This window comes from Atta colombica, unplaced genomic scaffold, assembly GCF_001594045.1.
Source record: "Atta colombica isolate Treedump-2 unplaced genomic scaffold, Acol1.0 scaffold121, whole genome shotgun sequence".
In the NCBI taxonomy this organism is placed as follows: domain Eukaryota; kingdom Metazoa; phylum Arthropoda; class Insecta; order Hymenoptera; family Formicidae; genus Atta; species Atta colombica.
Window position 1 is genome coordinate 530,216 of NW_017259208.1, and position 4,407 is coordinate 534,622.

Here is a 4,407-nt window from a genome sequence, read left to right on the forward strand (position 1 = left end):
TATATATATATATATATATCCACAATTACCGAGGATACTGTATATCATCCGCTTTACATTCCGCCAATAAAGCGATGTGATGCAGGATCGCGTTGGCGTTATCGCGTGGGACATCTCTCGACCTGACCATCATCGAAAGCCTTCGTGAATTCTTTCGCTGATGATCCTCATTATATCGCGAAGTACGGGAACATACGCGCGACTTGCACGAATATATTCAAGCCATGTATCCACGCAAAGCCGTAATTGGTACAGCGATCACGTGCCATTGCCCGAAACAATGTCGATGCATGATGCTTGACTTAAAAAAAAAAATGGTCGACGAGAGTCAACAAATGTATATGTGTACGTGACTACGCGTATGTGTTTATATGACAGGAAGTGGCCAAGGTTGGCGACGCACACGTATTCTATTGTAGAATCGATTACATCAACTGTCTCAGTAGAGAAAAGTGGGCCGGATGATATAAAAAGTTACATTAAATTTGACATTGTAACTTCAAAAGTTTACAGCTTTTTTCTCTCGCCGTTTTCGCGATTGCATATTTTGAAAACAGTGCCAGCACGCTTTTTGCGCTAATGATAGTGAAGTAAAGTTTGATCTAGCCAGGATTTCTTAAGCGTCTCATCATAAATCTTTTGATATCTTTTAATCTTACTCTTCATCTATCTTCACCGAGCATCTTCTTCTTTTTACGTTTAGCTAGAGTGCATTCTCAACCGCAATTATAGAGTACAGCCTAATGAAACTCGCCCTGAAGGCCATAAAGAATGCTGGAGTGCACGTTAGAAACGCAGAATGTAATAACGATAAGGTGTTAACTGTGTATTTCCGATAATGTGTTTCGGTGGTAAAAAAAAAAGATCATGCCTTTAATTACTCCGAATAAGGAAACTGCTAAAACACGCAACATAGCGATACGATTCGATGGTTTTAGATCAATTAATCCTCGCGGCAGAAGTTCCTGCTCTCTCTCTGACTTATGATTCGTGATAGTTCATCCATAAAATAATAGACTGAATTATTGATGAAATTCCAAAACCGGACTGACAGCCCCCTCGAGATTATATTCAGACGAAGCGTAAAAATGGAGCATCCCAGCCTCCTTTCCCATTCATTTCCTATTGATTACGCGGGATGACCACAAATTCGCACACTTATATCATGTAAGATGTCATGTTATGTTGTGTCGCGAGTTTGTACTCATCATGTATTATCAGCCATCAATCGCGGTCTTTTATACGTACGCGTCTCATCCGCGACATCCGCATATTTCACGCTCCGTTCGAGATATAACTTTCACTAAATAATCTCCGTAATGTTACTTCGGTTATTTCAGGACAGCGCGCCATGCGTCAACCTTAAATCTTACGAGGGACGAGGATCGGGACGGGATCTGCAATCAGTGAGCGGCTAAAACGTTGAAGGTACGTCTGGATATCTCGATTAAGTTACTTCGATTCGTAGATAATTAATTTTTAAGTACATTTAAGTTGCTACATTCATAAAGGAATTTTAACATCTGAAATCGATCTCGAATAACTCCCGGAATAAATTGTCAACCTCAGGAAAAAGAGACATTGAATCTCAAGAGTATAAATGTTGAAAGCAAACTCCAGATGAAAGCAAACTTTTTAGTAAGAGCGGAACGAAGAGCGACTTTCAGTTAGCCTCGCGTCTGCCTGCGCGAGTTACTCAAGGCTCAAAATATAAATTCTCTATAAAGAGTCTCCATAAATTTATTCGCGTTATAATCTGTAAATATTTTATTTCTTTTGTATAAATCCTGATATTTAAATAGATGCAGGAATCCGAGCTAATCACCGTTATAGCGTGGCTAACGGGCTGTCATCGTGTTCATTCTTGGGACGCGTCGGGTCTGGCAAAACATCCGTCGCGTTTCATAGAAAATTCGCGTTCCAGGACTTCCAGGATAAACAACGATACCACGGCGCGGCGGTTAGTGTAACCGGGTATTTTGTTACCATGTACCATCACGCGAGTGCAAACGGCTGAGTCTAACGGTGTAGCTGGTCCGGCAGCGCATCGAAGCGTGCCCGAGAGATTCTCCTTCGTTCGCGGTCCTGCATCACGATTTGCCAGTCATCGTTAGACGCATCGCGAGAGTGGGATCTGACGAAGAGGAAAAGACGTGGAACGACCACGGAACGTTTCCCTATAACGATTTTTCTCGCGCCTTTTCCCCGCTTCTCATTTCCGCCGACGCACAATATGCGCAAAAATAATGAACGCACCAGCCAGGATACCTTTTTATCCTGGAGAAGAAATTAATTCGGTCTTGGGGAATTACATCGACACGGTGGCGTACGGAAAGTTAAGCTTATACATCTACATAATTTACAAACCGCAAAACACGCAACACGCAGAACGATGTACATTCTAAACAATAACGGTGTTTATATAACTCACTGTGTTGTTGTTGATATTAATGTGATATATCAATATGATGTGGATTTAATATCATGGATTTTAAATCCATAATGTTGATATAAACATCAGAGGTATATAATGAAATCCACACCATGTTTGATGTTTATATTAATTAACACCAGCACAATAGAATTATGTAGATACCGCATGGGGGTTAAATTCACACCGATATTTTTTAGAATGTATTACGTAAAATACACGCAGATAAAAATCATACGTAATGAATAAATTGCAACAGCGGTGATATTTTAATTTCGGATTGATATTTTAAAATCGAGTTAGAGAAATTCTTATTGTGCGTTTGATATTTTCCATATCGGAAATTTATAAAAAGGATTCTGATAAATGAGAAAATATAAAATTCATTCCGGCTACTTTTTGCTATTCTGTCATTGATTAATGCAGTCGCCGTAGCGTAAAAGTTAACGTAACAGAGTCTATATGTGGATCGCAAAACACAAATCTTCATTTTGCGTTCATTTTACGAATTATGTTTTGCGATTTGTGAATTATATAAAGATAACTTTTGATTTAGCGACGCGCGTCTCTCGCGTGTTAAAAGGATTCCATTTTTTGCATGACGCATTAATGTGCGGTGTTATAATAGTAAGTGAACTATGGAGTTATTATCCAGTTAAATCGACAATTTAGCTTATTGTTGAGGCATAATGCCGCTAGAAAATTTCTTACGGCTTTTTTTTTTCACTGGACACGGTAGTCGACTGCATGAGAAAGCGTCGAGATTGCGCCAGCGGAAGACCGGATATCAATCGCATCTTTTTTAATGGTCTCGCTGCTGAGCGGATAATGGCTGTGCCAAACGTATCTCAACATCTCACTGTGACGTGAAAGGGTTGAGGTTGATGGATAAACACGATAGAGTCGCAATAAAATCCCGCACGTTGCATCGGAATGCAAGCGAGTTGTTGCAGAAAGGGCATGACTCAACTTTTCTACGAAAATAAGTTCTATCAGAGGGGAACACTATACCGTTAGGGTAGCCTCGGCGATTCGCGCAGGAAAGCCTCGAGTCGCTTAAGACAAGGCTCTTCTACGCAATTTCATTCTTAATTATTTTTGATCTGGAAAGCGACGTAAACAGTCTCGTAAGAATATCTTTTGCCCTTGAAAAATTTATTTCTTACGATATAATAATTATTGTATATTAGTATTGATTACATAATTAATAATTAAAACTGATCACGTCTTTTCACAATGATTATATAAATCTCACTTGATTACTTCTATTAAAATTTTATTTTTTTGAATACGTACTTTACTGTCTAGATATAACTATCAAGATATATTTGTTTCAATATGATACTATGATAAAAAAAGTAAAAATAAAAAATAAAAGATAAAAGTAGAAGACATAAGTTTTCTATCTCTATACCTTTGCAAATGTTATGATATTAGAATAAAAATAAAACTGAATAAAAATTAAACTGAAATATTTTTTCCATGGAGAATATTTTAAGGAAAAATATGAAAATTTTGTTCTCATTGCATCTGTTTTGTTCTCACTTTACCTTTAAATCGTGTGATTCTTGTTGCATGCTTATTGTTCATATAATTTTTCTGCAACGTGTAAAGATATAGATAATTTGTGTTCTTAGTTAGGGATTCATTCTTACATTCCCATAGAATTAAAGACATGATTGAAGCTTTACTAATAGGACTGTTATTTTCAATTTCGAGATGCCGTCGAAGACAAACGTTCGAGGAGGACGAGAATAATTAAGAATCATAAAATTATTTGCGTAATGAGTTTCTTAAAGCATCGTACGAATATACCTCGTTTCTCAGCAGCCACGGGAGGTTGGAAAATGTAATATTACTGAAGGGATTATAATATAATTCAGCGCGCGCTTGCTATACGGCATTAAGAGATTTTTTTCTTTTCTTCGACTTTTACACACACATACAAACATAGATATATATATATATATATATAT

General features: G+C 37.5%; 1 protein-coding gene and 1 pseudogene across 1 annotated transcript in view; one reads left to right on the forward strand and one right to left on the reverse strand.

Annotated features, from left to right (window-relative positions):
- Positions 1 to 4,407, forward strand: part of LOC108694665 — a 30,493-nt gene that overhangs the window by 12,472 nt on the left and 13,614 nt on the right. The window contains exon 2 of the mRNA XM_018204275.1: positions 1,341 to 1,428. The gene's annotated coding sequence lies outside the window, so the exon portion shown is untranslated. The remainder of the gene's footprint in view (positions 1 to 1,340; positions 1,429 to 4,407) is intronic.
- Positions 1 to 4,407, reverse strand: part of LOC108694604 — a 60,418-nt pseudogene that overhangs the window by 3,532 nt on the left and 52,479 nt on the right.